General features: G+C 45.9%; 1 protein-coding gene across 2 annotated transcripts in view; it reads left to right on the forward strand.

Annotated features, from left to right (window-relative positions):
- The window catches only part of LOC105475868 (endonuclease/exonuclease/phosphatase family domain containing 1), a 157,301-nt gene that overhangs the window by 64,994 nt on the left and 72,314 nt on the right, over positions 1-19,993 (forward strand). The window lies entirely within an intron of this gene.

Below are 19,993 nucleotides of genomic sequence, written 5' to 3' on the forward strand. Positions count from 1 at the left end.
GGAAGGAAGGAAGGAAGGAAGGAAGGAAGGAAGGAAGGGAGGGAGGGAGGGAGGGAGGGAGGGAGGGAGGGAGGGAGGGAGGGAGGGAGGGAGGGAAGGAAGGAAAGAGGGAAGGAGGGAAGGGAGGTAGGGAGGGAGGGAGGGAAGGAGGAAGGAAGGAAGGAAGGAAGGAAGGAAGGAAGGAAGGAAGGAAGGAAGGAAGGAAGGAAGGAGAAAGAAAGAGGTGGGGACCAAAAACAGCCCAAACCCCTAATTACTGACCTGATAGTTGGCCAGCATGCATTTAAAGAGAGAGAAAGAAAGAAAGAAAAAGAGAGAGGGAGTGTGTGTGTCTACTTCATTCTCACAGGCTTGGATACACATAAAGAGATACATAAAACATGGAAGATTACAGTATTTGAGGGGAAGCTAGTGAATGGAAAGGAAAGGTAGGAAAATCAGACAAGATTGGCCCCTGGAAGTCCATCCCACATGGTCTGAGCAGGTTGCAGGAGGAAGAGCACAGGAAATTGCAAGTACAGAGGGGAACAGGCCCAGCTAGAGTCCCCTCTGCTACCAGGTGAGGTCGTGGAGGATGGGGATGCTGTCCCCACAGTAGATGCAGAAAACTAGTTTGATCTTGTTGTTTCTTATACTTCCTCCAGTGAAAGCCAAAAAATAACCAAAGAACAATTCAGGAAGAACAACTGGGAAGAAGGGTGTTAAAAATGATTTTTTCCTGAAGGAACAAATACCTTCAGATGATGTTTGCAGCATTTTCTGATTTTATTGAGCAGATGGCTCCTCCTTGGGTGAAAGCATGTTGAAAAAAATTAAGGGAGAAGGAAAAGGCTCAAGTTCCAAGGAGAAGTCCCCAATTCACTTGGGTTAGGGAGATGTTAGTTATAACCCAATTAACTTGGGTTAGTGAGGTGAACAGTACCAATCAGAGAGCCCCCCTTGCTTTGGAGACATCGGACTTGTATCATCATAACCACGTGGATTAAGAATAACCAAAAAGAACCTCATGGAAGTTCCGTAGCTTCATCTCTTGCCAATTGGATGTGACACTGGGGAGTAAGTTTGGGATGAAAGAATGAAAGAAAGAGGTACCTGTAGAAGCCCTGAGCCCCAGTGGCAAATGGCATTTTGCTCTTTCTCTTCATTTAGCCCTGTTGTCCTCATCTCTAAAGCAGAGCTAATGGCATCAACTCCGTCTCATATCCTGCAGAGAACATGAGAATGTCTCCGATGCCTGTGGTTCACAGTGTGTCAGATGGTAGGCTGAGAAAAATGCTCTCTCCTTCTCCTTTCACCCTCTGCCCATAACAAATGTATAACTACACTGAATCCTTTTGTTTTTTTGAGATGGAGTCTTGCTCTGTCGCCCAGGCTAGAGTGCAGTGGTGCAATCTTGGCTCACTGCAACCTCGACCTCCTGGGTTTAAGTGATTCTCCAGCCTCAGCCTCCTGAATAGCTGGGATTATAGGTGCCCACCATCACAACTGGCTAATTTTTGTATTTTATTAGAGACAGGGTTTCACCATGTTGGTCAGGCTGGTCCAGCCTGGCCTGAAATAATCAGCCTGCCTCAGCGTCCCAAAGTGTTGAGATTACAGGTGTGAGCCACCACGTCCAGCCAACTACACTGAATTCTTAAATAATCAAGGTAGTAAGTTTTCTCAGTTTTGAGGGAAGAGTTTCATCCTTCAATTTAAAATAACCCAATATGTAATTTCTTTTCGACATTTTATACAACCTTATCTTTTGGAGTTTTGTTCCTTGTCATCTTTTAATAAAGAAGGTTGCATTTTGAATGAATATTACAGCTTTGAAAGTATTTAAGAGCCAGCTCTATGGTATATGTTTTGCTTATTATCTGTGTATCTTTCTACTTTTAGCTTTAGAAGATGGAGAACAAAACTGTTGTATAGTCAGCTCCAGAAAAGTTATAATATTCTTTGTACTTCTTTAAGGAGGATGAACCTGGATTGATCTGGAATTAAAGTGCTAACTGTTAAAGAATGTAATCAGATTATTTAATAATAATAACAGGGACACTGCAGGACTGCATGTCCCAGCCTGGCACCATAAAATCTGAACTCAGCAATTCCACCTTTACAGGAACATTTTCAGGTTATGGGTCAACCATTTAGATCCTGTTTTTTTAAGTGGCTAGAATACCAGTGTGATTTTGAGGAATGAAAGCTTTATATTCTGATCAGTTCTAAAAAAGGTAAGAATCATGTATGAGGTCATGTCCATTTCAATTCAGATAAATATTAATAACTGTCATTTATGGTATACCTATTATATACTAGAAGCAATATATTATAATAAATGCCATTTCAATGATTTTTCTAAATAGCTGCAATCATTATCCTGATTTTACAGATGAGAAAATCCAATCTCTGATCAAATGCCTTTTTATGGGACAGGTCCTCTGTGTCCTCCCCACAGCACACTGGTCACACATTTACCTGTGCTCCCTGTCACTCATGCTCCCTTACCTGGCTTTATTTTTAATTCATTTATCATCACTAGACGCATTATATAGTGGCATTAATTTATTTTATATTGTATTCAGGATCCAGTGAACCCTTGAACAATATGGGGGTTAGAGGAGCCAATCTGCCCTGCCCTGCACAATTGAAAATTCACATAGAACTTTTGACTTCCCCAGAACGTAACTACTACCAGCCTACTGTCGACCAGAAGCCTTACTGATAACCTAATGGTCGATTAACATGTATTTTGTATGTCATATGTACTGTATGTTGTATTCTTACAAATAAAGTAAGCTAAGGAAAAGAAATATTAAGAGAATCATAAGGAAGAAAACATATGTTTACTAGTCATTAAGTGTAGTGGATTATCGTAAAAGTCTTCATCTTCATCGTCTCCATGTTTTGAGTAGGCTGAGGAGGACAAGGAAGAAGAGGGGTTGGTCTTGCTATCTCAGGGTGGCAGAGGCAGAAGAAAATCCACCTGTAAGTAGACCCACACACTTCAAACCTGTATTGTTCAAGGGTGAACTGTACATATAACATAAATATTACACATTATATAATTATGTGATAATTATATGATGTTTGTTGCAGATCCTTCCTGTCTTAGTGGTTTTAGAGTACAATAACAAAATACTATATACTGGGTGATTTATAAACAAAAGACATGTATTTCTCACAGTCTGGAGGCTGGTGAGTCTAAGATCAAGGCGCCGGCTAATTCAGTGTCTTGCAAGGGCCCATTTCCTAGTTCCATACATGGCGTCTTCTAGCGGGGTCCCCACATGGTAAAAGAAGCAAAGCAGCCCTCTTGGGGCCTCTTTTATAAAGTCACTAATCCCTCATGTCCTAATCACCTCCCAAAGGCCTCACCTTCTAATGCCATCACCCTGGTCATTAAATTTCAACACAGGGGGCTCACACCTGTAATCCCAGCACTTTGGGAGGCCGAGGCGGGCAGATCACTTGAGGTCAGGAGTTCAAGACCAGCCTGGCCAACATGGCGAAACCCCATCTCTATTAAAAATACAAAAAGTAGCCAGGTGTGGTGGCGGGCGCCTGTAATCCTAGCTACTTGGGAGACTGAGGCAGGAGAATTGCTTGAACCTAGGAGGCAGAGGTTGCAGTGACCCAAGATCATGCTACTGCACTCCAACGTGGGCGACAGAGTGAGACTGTCTCAAAAAATAAATAAATAAAAGTCTATAATAAGAAATAAATTTTAACAGAAATTGAGGGGAAGAGGGGATATTGACACCCGGACCTCAGCACCTCCTCACTAATGCATGCTGGGTGGAGCTGGTGTGCAAGGGCTCTCGGGAGCCTTTTGTGCGCATCTCTTCCCAGCTCTGCATTGAGTCACACCAGATTGGTGACTTGAAATGGGCCTTGGTGGGAGTAAGGAAGACACCACAGAAATTGGCAAATGTGGCAACTCCTCTGCATCCCCCACCCCTAGAGCCAGTGGTTAAACACTGACCTGCAAGCCACCACTCCCTACCCCTCATTAGAATGTAAGCTTTGTCAGAGTCAAGATTCTGTTTTGTTCCTTGCCCTATCTCTGGTGTTGAGAACTATGCCGGGAACATAGTAGATGCTTAGTAAATATTGGTTGAATGAATAAAAAGCAGTGCATGCTTTTAAATCATACAAGTTTGGGCTTATCCCTGTGTGGACCCTGAATAAGCCACTTCATTGCTCTGAAGCTGTACAGTAGAAATCGAAATCCCTGCCTCTTCAGTTAAGGATTAAGATATCCCAAAAGGCAAGGGTCAGGGGAGAAGGTTGAAAAGTTAATATTGTAGTGTACAAATCATACAGTCAGTCCTTGAATACTTAGTTTAACTTTAGAATCTGCAGTTTGTTACAACTATGTCTGCAAGGAGAAACTTGCAGATGTAAGTAAAAATAATATAATCAAGGCTTAGCAAGGTACTGACACCTGGAAAACACTTTCAACTGAATCCTCTTTCTCCTCTTCATTGGTTCTTTGTACATTTCAGTCTGTTCCCCTGCCTTTTCTTCCAAATTTTCCAGGAATAAAATTGCCTAGTCTACTGTAGTTTTATCTCCTGCAGTTAAGCCAAGCCATTAACTTTCTAATGGACTTTCCTGTGGGGCCTCAGATCTAAATTAGGTTAAATGTTTCAGCTTTTTAAAAAGTGGCATTAAACAGGCAGTTTGCTGCTGGGAAAAAAAGGTTGTATGTGGAAGTGTTTCCTAGTGTTTGGTCAGCAGCCAGCCTGATTTTTACTGTTCATCCTCACCCCTGTTCAGTGGGATCTCAGTGGAGTGAAAGGTTTCAAGTTGACTGGAAGCTGAGCTCTTTCTCTGTCCCTTCCCAAGGTGGGTATGAGAAGGAGAGATCGATCCTTTACACAGGTAGGTAGAAAACGGGCCGACAGTCAGTCCAGTCATAATAGCTGGACAAATGTTTCCTTGTTTAAGGATGCATAAAGACTAAAAAAAAAGGCTGTGGAAAAGCCCTGCAGAACAAGGTAAAAGCAAGAGCTTCTGTACATTGAGATAGAGTTTTTATTTTGAAAAACCATCTACAGCAGAATCCAGAAGATAGTTCTGGGAAAATGTGTGGCATCCTCAGTATACAGCAAAAGGATATGGTCTCCCTGGGACAGGAACAGTAAAACGGGAAGAAAGGATATTTGACATGGAAAAGCAACAGAAAGGGAAAAGCAAGGAGATGGATTCAATAAGGAAAGGTTTTAAGGATCCAATAGCAGAACTGAAATCCAAATTAGCAAGAGTATAGAAAAGTACTCATGTATAGTAAACTGAATAATGGCCTCAAAAAGTTTTCCATATCCTAATCCTTGGCACTTGTGAATGTTACCTCACATGGGGGAAAAAAAAAAGTTTTGCAGATTTGATTAAATTAAGTATCTTGAGAGGTAGGGGGGTTTATACTGGGTCATCTATGTGGGCCTAAGTGTGATCACAAGTGTCCTTGTAAGAGACAGGAAGAAGGAAATGTGATGTTAGACAGGAGAGAAGGCGACGTGAGCATGGTGACAGACTGGAGTGACGAGGCCACAAACAAGGAATGCAGGCAACCACCAGGGACAAAAAAATATAGGCTGTCCTCTCGAGCCTCCAGAGGGAGCGCGGTTGTTCCGATAGCTTGATTTCAGCCCAGTGAGCCTGAGACTTCTGGCCTCCAGAACTGAGGGAATGACCTTCTGTTCTGTTAAGTCACCAAGTTTGTGATAATTTGTTAGGACAGCCACAGAAAACAACACAAATGCCATGGAAAATCAAATCAGTGATATGAGTCGGGGGAAAAAAGTCGAGAAAAGTTCTGGAAAATATGAGAAAAGAAGAGAAGAACAAGAGACAAGGTTATCCATGTGGAAGATGGAACTGACCACCCACATTCAGATTTTTGGCGTTGGTGATTATTTAAATCAGTGATCCGTCGTCATCCAAACTGTGATGGAAGGAAACCCCGTGCTCACGAGGAACTGTGCGTGAGTATCAAAGGGCTCACTCAACCACATTCTGAACAAACTCAGAAGGAGACAGCCACATCTGAGCATACCCTGGGAATAATAAAGAATAACAAGGGGCCGGGCGCGGTGGCTCAAGCCTGTAATCCCAGCACTTTGGGAGGCCGAGACGGGCGGATCACGAGGTCAGGAGATCGAGACCATCCTGGCTAACACGGTGAAACCCCGTCTCTATTAAAAAATACAAAAAACTAGCCGGGCGAGGTGGCGGGCGCCTGTAGTCCCAGCTACTCGGGAGGCTGAGGCAGGAGAATGGCGTAAACCCGGGAGGCGGAGCTTGCAGTGAGCCGAGATCGCGCCACTGCACTCCAGCCTGGGTGACAGAGCCAGACTCCATCTCAAAAAAAAAAAAAAAAAAAGAATAACAAGGATAAGAGAAGGAGACAAGCATTTCATCCAAACAGAGAAAAAAGTAACAAAAATTAAGTCGACTTCAGACTTGTTCTGTATAACAAAGAGACTGTGTTTACGGAACCTGTCAGAAGATTAAAACATCTGGGAATTAAAAAAAAAAACAAAAATTTGGCTCTATTCCCAGGCCCCATAACACCAGCCTATGTGTGGAGCCTGAGAATCTGAAGCGTTAAAAGTTCTTCGATTATCAAGTAAGTTTGTGAACCTTCTACAAAATTTGGGGGTTACATTGCAACCCAAACAATTTTATGCTCAGCTGAGTTGCCTTTTGTCTGTGAAGCCAATCAGAAAGACATTCTCAAACATACAGGGGCTTAGGGAAGTATACAAACATGCTCCTTTCTTTAAAATTCACTTTAAAGACATGTCATAGATGCTCAAGAGTTAAAACAGAGCTCAAGAGTAGGTAACATAAGCACCAGATTCCATAAAACTAGGGAGCAGTTTAAATTATTGTTAAAAGTCTGATTAGGAAACAAATACAAATGTCAAAAATTGTTCTTAGAATAAACTATGTAATGGAAAGACAACAAAATGCCTGTCTTCTGGATCTAAACCTTAGAGTATTGCTAATGAAGATCAAAGAGGGAAGGGGAGATAAGGGTTGTGATGCTGCTTGTCCGAAATAGGATGGTATCAAGAAAAGGTTGTTTCGGTCTTTATTCTAATCCTCAAGAAGTGTTAGTGGCTAAAGAAAGGCTCTGAATGATAAGTACTAATAGCCTCCATTTAGAGAGGCTTATGAGCGAAGCAGTGTGCTAAGTACTTTACCTTAGTCACCTCTGCTGCCGGCCACAGAAGCGAGCGCCAGTCTCTTTCTCTTCCCACCTGCTGCTGAGTTCTTCAGGTTCCTTAAGACCCTGCAACCAGTAGGCAGTGCAGCTTGAACTGACTCTTGCTTCCTACATTAATATGAAAAACTTAAAATGAACACTGATAGATCCAAAAACATGTTTTGGAACTACTCAAATGCTTGGGAAATGGAAACGTGAACGCAGCACAAAGTAGACCCAAAAGAGTAACAGTACACTTTACTAATCAGGAAATAAATACACGGGGTGATTCCCCTAACAAGAGTGCACTAGAATGATAGAAAATAAAATTTAAAACCAAACTACTTAGAGATAGAAGAACACAATTCAAATAACCATTGTATCCAACAGGAGGTCAACACTACAACTGTAGACTACATAGAAAGTAACAGCAGACTGCATAATGAAACTTGAAACAAGGATAAATACATACTTAGAGAAAAAAGTATGGCTTTATATATATAATAAATCATTTAAACAAAAGAAAGTGACAGAGAAACCAAAGAAAACAGTGGAAAATTGGAGAAAGGAATTAAGATAAATGTGAACCTTCATTAGAAAAAGAATGGTACAATTGATAAATCCTGGTGCTAATTTTTCAGGAAACCAACAAAGTAGATTGATTTCTCACAGATCTAATTTTCAAAATGAGAAAAAATATCTACCCATCTTAAAGAACGGAACGGGGGGTGGCCAGAAGCAGATGCAGAGGTGGTTATTAAGTTTAAAGTGATTACTTGTATACTTTTATGCTCAAAATTTGAAAATCTGAATGGATTGGATAATTTTCTTAAAAAATAGAATATGCTGTAATTGATTCAAGCAGTTGGAAACCTGAATGGAACAAAAAACGTGGGCACTGTCCTCAAAGAAGTGCCCAGATTGTTTTGCAGACTAATTCTTTTAAACCTGCTAAGAACAGTTACTGCCCAAGTTCAATTCCACGGAGATTGTTCTGTGCTGACATCCTAATCCCGCACTTGTCTTTGGCGAGGAAGGGTGTCTTGGCAGTGACAGGATGCAACGCTGTCAGGGACGTATTTAGGAAAAGCAGCTCCTTCTCCAGAGCCTGTTCCTCCTCCTGGGCGTGTCCACTGGTGTGCAGATGCTGATGGCCCCTGTGTTTCCTCAGCTCTGAGCCAATAGAGGAGGAAAGTAAGCATGGGGGAAAACAGGCCTGCAAGTGACTCCCATGATGTCTTCTAAAATTTGGTGATAAAAACAAGAGACAAGAGATTCTTGGCCGGGTACAGTGGCTCACACCTGTAATCCTAGCACTTTGGTTTTGTGGGGGGTTGTTTTTTGTTTCTTTGAGACGGAGTTTTGCTCTTGTTGCCCAAGCTGGAGTGCAATGGTGTAATCTTGGCTCACTGCAACCTCCACCTCCCAGGTTCAAGTGATTCTCCTGCCTCAGGCTCCCAAGTAGCGAGATTACAGGCACATGCCACCATGCCCAGCTAAATTTTTGTATTTTTAGTAGAGAGGGGGTTTCACCTTGTTGGTTAGACTAGTCTCAAACTCCTGACCTCAGGTAATCCGCCCGCCTCAGCCTCCCAAAGTGATGGGATTACAGGCTTGAGCCACCACACCCGGCCTAATTGCAGCACTTTGGGAGGCTGAGATGGGAGGATCGCTTGAGCCCAGGAGTTGGAGACCACCCTGGGCAACACAGTGAGATCCCATCTCTGTTAAAGAAGGGTGGGGGTATTCCTTCATTAATTTCCTTAGAAGTTAACCTGGAACTTTGCTTGAAAGGGAAAGGAGGTATGTTCAGACATCTGGATTGATGCCATTTGTGAATCTGACTTTCATGAAATTTCTTAAGTAACTCCACCCCACATAAAACAAATACAGGCCAGGCATGGTGGCTCATGCCTGTAATTCCAGCACTTTGGGAGGTTGAGACAGGCGGATGACATGAGGTCAGGACTTCGAGACCAGTTTGGCCAACATGGTGAAATCCCATCTCTACTAAAAATACAAAATTAGCCAGGAGTGGTGGCACACACCTGTAGTCCCAGCTACTCAGGAGGCTGAGGCAGGAGAATCACCTGAACCTGGGAGGCAGAGGTTGCAGTGAGCTGAGATTGTGCCATTGCCCTCCAGCCTGGTCAACAGAGTGAGACTCCATCTCAAAAAAAAAAAAAAATGCTATGGAAAATCAAATCAGCGATGTGAATGAAAGAAAAAGTTATTCTGCAGACACAGGTGGGGCCAGGCCTGCCAGGATTTTACACAATTGTGTTTGATTTAAGTCCTCCTCAACTGCCTACAATAATGGATAGGATTGTGATAGATAGGAGGATATTCGTGTTTATCGATGGCAGAATTTGAAACATAATCGAGATAGGGTCTAGTTTTTGTCATGTGAGGAGAAGTGTGCCAGGCATTAGGGAGGTTCCTTGGGTTACATCTGGGACTTAGAAATGAAAGGGGAATGTTCTTAGTTTTATGACTAGGGCTGTTATTAAGGATGAACATTGATTAATAGGTTTGTCACAGGGACATGTGAGTAGAGAGTGGCCATTGCCCCTGGCCTCTGGACCCTGGCTGTAATTACACCTTCACTCCATGTTCTCCTCTTGGGCCTCCTGTCTCCCTTACTGAAACAGGAGGGAGAGCCCCTCTCTCCCCAGGTTTATGCTGCTGAACCCCTCTTCTAAAAGCACGTGTGGAAACCCCTTCCCTAACGTTTGCTGTACAGTCCAGGAGACAGTGTGGGCTGATACATCAGGTACAGGGTCTGTGTTGCCAGCATTGCTGGAGGCGCTGGGGTTTGGTGTGGGCTCTTCAATTTAGGGTCTTCATATTTTTCACTCTTTTTCTTGCAGAGGAGGGTGTGGAAGTATTATATTATAAAATAAAACTAGCCCAGGCATCATTTACAACTTTCAGGACATTTAGTTTTCTTCCATATCCTGCAAATGGTGATTATGCTCTGAGAGAAAAACTGGGTCCCGTGACTATATCATTTGGGGAGGGAGGGAAGGCATGGGGAAAAGAGAGAGAGAATGTGAATGCACAGCTTTGAGAGGGACTGTTTTTGCTCTAATAATTGCCTTCACTTGGATAAGGCTAAATACCTGCTGGCTTTGAGTTTTTCTCCTTGGAAAATCCTGCTGTGAGAAGCCATCCAACATCTTGTACCTAGATTTTAATTTGTCATTTCTCCTTCATTTCTGTCCACTTCTCACCCTCTGAAACCTGGCATCTGCACCACTCCCTGCAGCTGCTCTCTCCAATGCCCCCAGCCTTTGCTTGCCTGGCATTCTGTAAATTCTGAACAACTGGCTCCCGCCCCTCTTGCAGCACTGTCTCCCCATGGCTGCCGGCCGTGCACTCCAGGTTCCCCTTCTACCTTCCTAACAGTCCGTTTGCTGCTTCCATGACAGCCTCCCATTCCTCCTTCCAGCTGTTAAATGTCGATGGCCCTTGGGTGCCTATCCTGGACCATCTTCTCTGTCCTTACAGCCTCGTAGATGGTCTTTCCTCTTCGTCACCATCCTCCCGCTCCTGATGTCCAAATCTATAGCCCAGGACTTGCTGAGGTGCAGCCAGTTACCTCCTCAAACTCCACTCGGAGGTCCTAAAGCCCCGAACCCCAGTGTGTCCAAGACGAGACTCGCATCTTCAGCCCTGCTTGGCTCCCTAAGTAGATGGTCCCTTCAGCACCCAGTTTCACAAGGTGGAAACTGGGGTGATGTTTCTTTCTTGTTCCCGTCATCCGTTCATTCATCAGGCCCTACCAGCTGCTCACTTGTGTAGAATTAGCCCAGTGCTAGTTGCCTGCACAGGCCACCTTCATCTCTTACCTGGACCCATCCTGGGTCTCTCCACCTCCAGCGTTGCCACCCCCACCTCATCCATTCTCCACAACATGGCCATATTTTTATTAGTTACTTTCTGTGCCCCCAGACCTCTGCCACATCACTGCCCTAAATTATTTGTGACTACTCCTTGCCAGACTCCTTGATGTGACTTGACAAACCCTCTCAGCAGGGCCAGCCCCACCTGTTTCTGCAGAATAATCCTTGAATTCCTACCTCCCACCTTCAGCCCCACCTCCCCATGTCCCTGGTCGGCATGCAGTCCCTGAGCAGGCCATGCTCACTCTGGCCCCTTGTTCCTTTGCTCTTGCTGTTCCTGTCACCCTACGTGGAACACTCCCGTCCTCCGCTCTGCTGTGCAGGCCCGAAGGTGTCAGCTGACAGGCCACTCCCCAGGAAGCCTCCCAGCTTTGTGCATGCCCTTCCAGCAGGCACATGGCACCATGTGTTTGCCTCCTGAGAGTGCCCATCACGCGGCTGATGCACTTACCTGGTTCCTCCATTAGACTCAGATGTCTAGGGGCAGAGGCTGCTTTTGCTCGTCAGTATGTCCCTAGCACCCAGGAGTGCCTGGTGCATAGTGCATAACCTTAGATCTTTTATCCATACAGTGAATGAATGGATCCATCATATAGCATTCATTCTCTACCTGTTACATACTGCTGTGTCTCATGGACTATACTATGTCATTTAATAAATGCAATGGTAACTCAAAGTGCCAGAATCCTCAGAGAAAGGGAGCCAGGGTGAATCCTGACTCTAGTATCCTTTAGGTTATAATCTATTCTGGAAGCATGAGTGTCTCTATAGTTGAGTTTATCCTTCAAGTGCTTTTGAAGCATCCATAGAGTTATCCCATATCTATCTTTTTGGGGGCTGTCAAAGCTCATGCAGTCTGTGTCCCATGCCATCCTGGACTGCAGGGGTGCCCTCTGGCTTCTGTCTCCTCAGTGCTGCCGCCTGTTTTCTGTGCTGTCAGTGTCTGCCTGGCACTTTCCCCATCACCCTCTTTAATCCCATTATAGATCTTAATTGCATGCATTCTAGGTCTTTCTAAGTGTTGCTCATCCTGACTTCAGAACTTGCCCTTCAAGCTGTCATTTATCTAAATAAATCACCGCTATCAGCTGCTTTTGTGTGATTTGCCATTCTTCTCAATGTAAGGTACAGAAAAAGAAATTATAGTTAATTGCAGCTTTCATCTCCTTGGGGCTCTGCTGTTCTCAGAGTATGAGGACCAAGCTCCAGGCTGCTAAGAGACAGAACCTCTTAGGCCCGGCTCTACTGGTCCATGTTGGAACCCAGGAGAGCCTCAGGGAGACACTTCCCTCTTCCTCGGACATATGCTGAAGCAGCTTCCTAACCCCTGTGGGCCCTTGTGGAGGGCAGGAACTGTGTGTTCATCTTGTCCCCCAGACACATGCCAGTTTCTGAAATACAGGAGGTATTCAGTATAAGTTTGTGGAATCACAGAAGAAAGGAGGGAGGAAGGGGCAGAATTGAAAATATGAGGGCTGGGGGCAGTGGCTTAAGCCTGTAATCCCAGCACTTTGGGAGGCCGAGACAGGCGGATCACGAGGTCAGGAGATCAAGACCATCTTGGCTAACACGGTGAAACCCCGTCTCTACTAAAACATACAAAAAACTAGCCGGGCGAGGTGGCGGGCGCCTGTAGTCCCAGCTACTCGGGAGGCTGAGGCAGGAGAATGGCCTAAGCCCAGGAGGCGGAGCTTGCAGTGAGCGGAGATCCGGCCACTGCACTCCAGCCTGGGCGACAGAGCGAGACTCCGTCTCAAAAAAAAAAAAAAAAGAAAGAAAATATGAGATATCAGATTCCCTTTCAGGGCAAAAAGTTAGATGGTGTCAAGTGGAGGATTTCGTACATGGGCTTATTGCTCCTTCATATGTCTGAAATTTCCTCCCAGGGAGTATCTGATATACTAGAAGAATCTGATATCATAAATACTGAAATAAATACCGTAAATTGGAAGGGTTTCCAATAAGGTTAGAAATAAAATCAGGACAGTTATATAACAGGAAGCATCTCAGAATACCCTTAAGGACTGCAACTCTCAGGAGGACAAAACAGCTTTCTGAAGAAATCCAAAGTTATGAACAGCTCTAGCAGTAGCTTCTTAATATTAATATGCATTGCTCTCATTTTGAAACACAAACTGTGTAGATCTGAGTGTCTTATCATCTTCTCTCCCCCTGCCCCTAAAACTATCCCATTTATGTTGCTGGGGATTTTTTGGTTTTTGTTTTTGTTTTTGTTTTGAGATGGAGTCTTGCTCTGTCACCTAGGTTGGAGTTCAGTGGCACAATCTTGGCTCACTGCAACCTCCGCCTCCCAGGTTCAAGCAATTCTCCGGTCTCAGCCTCCCGAGTAGCTGGGACTACAGGCACCTGCCACCACACCCAGCTAATTTTTTATATTGGTAGAAGAGATGGGATTTTACCGTGTTAGCCAGGATGGTCTCGATCTCCTGACCTCATGATCCGCCCGCCTCGGCCTCCCGAAGTGCTGGGATTACAGGCGTGATACCGCACCGGCCCTTGCTGGGTTTTAGTAGTGTAGGAATGTCTCGGGTTTTTGTTTGTTTGTTTTTGCCCCTCCCACTATTGGTATTGGTTTTAGAGCAGATAATAAATGGGTTTTTATCTCATATGCCAATTTCAGTAGATTGGTTGTGGCTCACTGGACTGTTGAGAAGGATTTGGAAGCTGAATCTAAGTTCAGTGGGGGACAGTTCTGTGGAGGCTGGGGGTTGGAGGGTAGCACTGTGCATGCCAGGCCTGTGCCAGGTGTGTTCTAGAGGACAGTAAGTGATGAGAGCAGGACGTGGCATCCTTCAGGTTTTGACTTAAATCAGAGTCAGCTGAAGTTATTTTAATGTCATTTTCATGTCAGAGCCTGAAATTGTTGGTTTTCAAATCTTGTTCTGTGGCTGATTGTAGTATCTTAGTAAATAGTAGGGAGAAAAATAGAGCTGAATATTTTAACAGTGTTGAGACCTTTTCTCTAAACTATTGCCATCTGATGCCTGATACTAAATTGGACTTCATGACCATAAAAGGGGCAGGAATGGGAGACTATTTGAAAAGTCCCTCCAGTGTAAATATTTATCATGGTTATTTCAGAGGCAGATTAGGCTTCTGAAATTTGAGCTACAACTGGATAGTCCTAACTTAGCATATAAGTTGCTGTCCAAACTGGTGACCTGGAATCTAGATTTGCACAGTGGAAATCAGAATGTGCTGAGGAGTGGCCAATGGCCTTGACCTGCCACCAGGCATATTTCATGAATGACAGTCCATTACCTAATTCACGTAGCACCTTTCACCAAGGGAGGATCCACCCAGCCATCTTATTTGAGGCATTCTTTTCAGAAGGAGAAACCGAGGCATGGCCTTTGCTATTACCCATTCAGGCTGGAATGTATGAGCTATGATAGCAACTTGGCCTGAAGGCCTCCAGGCCTGGTCAGCAAATAAATTCCTTGAGCGCTTTCCATGTGCCAGTTGTAGACACCACAAATGTAATTATGAGCAAGAATGTCTCAGTCCCCAGCCTCAAGGAGCTTCCATGCTTGTTGGGAGGAGACAGACAAAAGCACCCCAATAAACTCATGCTTCAAGGTAGCACAAAGACCACTGAAGAAAATAACATATTGTGACCTGGGATGCTGGTTTAACTCTGGTGTCTAGGGACGGTTGCTTGGAGGAGATGACATTCCCAGTAAGACTGGAATGAGGGGATGAGACAGATGGTATTGGAAAGATCCTGGGGAAGACCCCTCCAAGCCAGAGAAACAACAAAAGCAAACCTGCCTAAGAGATGAAACAAAAGCCAATGGGGTTGGAGCAGAGAGAATGCCCACACTCCTGTCCATTAGCCTGGATGTTTGCTAATTTGTTGTTTGTTTTTTTGGTGGGTTTTTTGTTTTGTTTTGTTTTGTTTTTTGAGACGGAGTCTCGCTCTGTCACCCAGGCCAGAGTGCCTGGCGCGATCTCAGCTCGCTGCACCCTCTGCTTCCCGGGCTCAAGCGACTCTCCCACCTCAGCCTCCTGAGTAGCTGGGATTACAGGCGCCCACCACCAAGCCTGGCTAATTTTTGTATTTTTAGTAGAGACAGGGTTTCACCATGTTGGCCAGGCCAGTCTCGAAGTCCTGACCTCAAATGATCTACCCGCCTTGTTCTCCCAAAGTGCTGGAATTACAGGTGTGAGCCACCATGCCCGGCCTGATTTGGTGGTGGTGGTGGTTTCTTATAAGCCGTGAAAACCTTGATTACACTTCTTGAAGCTGCTTTTAAATTAGCCATTGCATTTGGTGAGACAGTGTTTGCTTATTGTACAAAGGGTATGAATAATTCTATAAATTAAGGTGAATTTTTTTAAATTGCCTAATTCTGACCAGATATGGTGGCTCACACCTGTAATCCTAGTACTGTGGGAAGCTGAGGCAGGCAAATCGCTTGAGCTCAGGAGTTCGAGACCAGCCTGGGCACCATGGCAAAATCCCATCTCTACTAAAAATACAAAAATTAGCCTGGTGTGGTGGCATGCGCCTGTAGTCTGAGCTGCTTGGAAGGCTGAGGCAGGACAATCGCTTGAACCCTGGAGGTCAGAGCTGCAGTGAACCAAGATGGTGCCAGTATACTCCAGCCTGGGTGACAAAGTAAGACCCTGTCTCAAAAGAAAAAGAAAAAGTTGTCTAATCCCTTTGGAGGGAGGCATGTGCTTCACAGTGGGCCTATTTCTATTCTGTAGAACCTGTGCAGGTTGCTGGAGGTGGGGAGGAAATGACCAGTGAGCATTCACACATGAGCTGGGTGGGCAGGGAGTGTTGTGACACCATCCACAGCTGACCCACTCCCTAAACAGCTCCTTGGAGCTCTCATGGCTCTCATGCTTTTACTGTGTGCTGAGTCCAGCCCAGGCCTCCCCCACAGCCTCCAGCCCAGGTTTCCCCCACAGCTTCCACCAGGCCTCCCCCACAGCCTCCAGCCCAGGTTTCCCCCACAGCCTTCAGCCCAGGCCTCCCCCACAGCCTGTAGCCCAGGCCTCCCCCACAGCCTCCAGCACAGGTTTCCCCCACAGCCTCCAGCCTAGGCCTCCCCCACAGCCTCTAGCACAGGCCTCCCCCACAGCCTCTAGCCCAGGCCTCCCCCACAGCCTCCAGCACAGGCCTCCCCACAGCCTCTAGCACAGGCCTCCCCCACAGCCTCCAGCACAGGTTTCCCCCACAGCCTCCAGCACAGGCCTCCCCCACAGCCTCTAGCACAGGCCTCCCCCACAGCCTCTAGCCCAGGCTTCCCCCACAACCTCCAGCACAGGCTTCCCCACAGCCTCTAGCACAGGCCTCCCCCACAGCCTCCAGCACAGGTTTTCCCCACAGCCTCCAGCCCAGGCCTCCCCCACAGCCTCCAGCCCAGGCCTCCCCCACAGCATTGACCACCTGCTCATTGTGTCCATGAACACTTCAAAAGCAACATGTCAAAAAGGGGAAAATACCTCCCCTGTCAACCTGCATGCACTTCTCAATCCTGTCACCTTGGTTGCTGGCTGTAGCCTCAGTTCAGGCACCTGCACTGGAAACCAGCAAGTCATCTCTCCCCTTGGTGCCTCTATAGACCTCCTCTGTGATTGCTTTTTTTCCCAGCTCTCCTTCCCTGACAAAGCTAACCTGGTCCCTCCAGGAATCCTCTGGCCTCGGCTGGCCCCGGTTCCTCTCTGCATCTCTGTTGCCCATTTGGCATACAGTACATCATATTCTGGACTGGCTGTGAGTGCCTTCCAGGCAGGGAGTGCCATAGCAATCATGGATCCTTGGTCACTTGCACACAGTAGGGCGCTGTCAATGTTTGGAAAACAAATGAGTGGCTGAGCAGGGTCCCTTTACAAGTGATGGCTTTAGCTATTTGGGTGACTGTTTTTCTTTATATTCTTCTGAATGTATTCAAATTCCTCACAGTAAGTAGCTATCAGATAGTTTTATAATTTTTTATGGCAAAATGTTTATAAATAAAATTTAGCATTTTAATCCTTTTTAAGTGTACAATTCAGTGGCATGGCATAAAGTACATTTACGTTGTATAATCAGCACCATTCATTGTCTCTAGAACTTTTTTTTTTTTTTGAGACAGAGTCTCGCTGTGTCACCCAGTCTGGAGTGCAGTGGCGTGATCTCTGCTCATTGCGAGCCTCGACCTCCCAGGCTCAAGAGATTCTCCTACCTCAGCCTCCCGAGTAGCTGGGGTCACAGGCATGGACCACCACACCAGGCTAATTTTTTGTATTTTTAGTAGAGATGAGGTCTTGTTGAGAGGTGACAACGAGCGAGCAGCCCTTGCTCGCTCTCGGCGCCTCCTCTGCCTCGGCGTCAGCTCTGGCTGGGCTCGAGGAGCCATTCGGCCCGCCACTGCGCTATGAGGGCCCCTCTCTGGGGCTGGCCGAGGCCGGAGTCTACTCCCTCTGCTCGAGGGGAAGTGTGAAGAGAGAGGCGCGGGCGGGAGCTGGGACTGCGCGCTGCGCTCCCCACGGTTTTCAGGTGAGCGCGGGCTCAGCAAGCCCTGCTGGGCTTGATCGGAGCCTCCGCTGGGCTTGACCGTAGGCTGAATCCCGTGCCTGGACTGCCGTTCCCTCTTCGCAGGTTAGTTGGCCACGATAGCAGGCCTCTCTTTCTCGCTTCTGCTCTTTTTCTCTTGATTGTCTGCGATGAGCTCCTTCTGGGCTGCCGCAGTGCCCAGGTGTGGCAAAGTCCCGTTTGGCGAGTACCAGTGAGAGGTGAAGCCGGCTGGGCTTCTGGGACAGGTGGGGGCTTGGAGAACTTTTTTGTCTAGCTAAAGGATTGTCAATGCACCAGTCAGTACTCTGTCAAAACGGACCAATCAGTGCTCTGTGTCTAGCTAATTGGGTGGGGACTTGGAGAACTTTTCTGTTTAGCTAAAGGATTGTAAACACACCAATCAGCACTCTGTGTCTAGCTAAAGGTTTGTAAATGCACCAATCAGCACTCTGTCAAAATGGATCAATGCACTCTCTGTAAAACGACCCAATCAGCTCTCTGTAAAATGAGCCAATCAGCAGGATGTGGGTGGGGCCAGATAAGGGAATAAAAGAAGGCCACCCCGCGCTAGCAAGTCGCAAGCCATTGGGGTCTCCCTCCTCCCTGTGGAAGGTTTGTTCTTTTGCTCCTCTTTTACTCCTCGCAATAAATCTTGCTGCTGCTCACTCTTTGGGTCTTTGGGTCTGTGCTGCTGGAACACTGACTGTGAAGGTCTGTACCTTCACTCTGGAAGTCAGCCAGACAATGAACCCACCAGCAGGAACAAACAACTCCAGATGTGCCGCCTTTATGAACTGTAATGCTCACCGCCAAGGTCTGCAGCTTCACACCTGAAGTCAGTGAAACCACGAACCCATCAGAAGGAAGAAACTCCGGACACGTCCAAACATCAGAAGGAACAAACTCAGGACACACCGTCTTTGAGAACTGTAACACTCACCGCGAGGGTCTGCGGCTTCATTGTTGAAGTCAGTCAGACCAAGAACCCACCAATTCCGGACACGTTGTGATGTTGTCCAGGCTGCTCCTGACCTCCTGAGCTCAAGCAATCCTCCTACCTTGGCCTCCCAAAGTGCTGGGATTACAGGTATGAGCCACTGCGTTGGCCCTCTAGAACTTTTTCTTTATCCCAAAGTGGATACAATACCTCTCCATTCTCTTTCTCCCTCACTCCCTGGTAAGCACCATTCTGTTACTGCAAAGGGGTCCCAATGCAGACCCCAAAAGAGGGTTCTTGGACCTTGTGCAAAAAATTTGGGGCAAATCTATAAAGTGAAAGCAAGTTTATGGTAGAGTAAAGGAATAAAGAATGGCTGGCTAAGGTCAAGCGCAGTGGCTCACGCCTGTAATCCCAAAACTTTGGGAGGCCTAGGTGGGTGGATCACTTGAGGCCGGGAGTTCAAGACCCACCTGACCAACATGGTGAAACCCAGTCTCTACTAAAAATACAAAAATTAGCCGGATGTAGCGGCGCACGCCTGTAAAACCAGATCCTCGGGAGGCTGAGGCAGGAGAATGGCTTGAACTCAGGAGGTGAAGGTTGCAGCGAGCCAAGATCACGCCACTGCATTTCAGCCTGGGTGACAGAGTGAGACTGTCTCAAAAAAGAAAAAAAAGAATGGCTAGCTATTTTTATGGTTATTTATTTATTATATGCTAAACAAGGAAAGGGGTGGGCAATTCCCAGAACTGAGAGTTCCTCTGCTTTTTAGACGCTATAGTGTGACTTTGTGATGTTGCCATGGCACCTGTAAACTGTCATGGTGCTGGTGGGCGTGTCTTTTAGCACTAATGCATTATAATTAGCATGTAATGAGCAGCGAGAGCGACCAGAGGTCACTTTTGTGGCCATCTTGGTTTTGGTGGGTTTTGGTCAGCCTGTTTACCACACCCTCTTTTATCAGCAAGATCTTTAGGACCTGAATCTTGTGCCGACCTCCTATCTCATCCTGTGACTTAATGCCTAACCTCCTAGGAATACAGCCCAGTAGGTCTTGGCCTTATTTTACCCAGCCCCTATTCAAGATGGAATCGCTGTGGTTCAGATGCCCCTGACAATTCTACTTTCTGCCTGTGTGAATTTGATTACTCTTAAGATACCTCATGTAAGTGAGATTGTATAGTATTTGTCTTTTGTGACTGGCTTATCTCACTTAGCATGTCTCCAAGGTTCATCTGCGGTGTGGCATGTATCAGAATGTTCTTTGTTAAGGATATGTAATATAGTCCATTAAAAGTATGTACTCCATTTTGCTTATTCATTCATCTGTTGGTAGACATTTATGTTGTTTCTACCTTTTGGCTATTGTGAATAATGCTGCTGTGGACATTGGTGTGCAATTACCTATTCGAGTTCCT

Source organism: Macaca nemestrina, chromosome 4 (assembly GCF_043159975.1).
Source record: "Macaca nemestrina isolate mMacNem1 chromosome 4, mMacNem.hap1, whole genome shotgun sequence".
In the NCBI taxonomy this organism is placed as follows: Eukaryota; Metazoa; Chordata; class Mammalia; order Primates; family Cercopithecidae; genus Macaca; species Macaca nemestrina.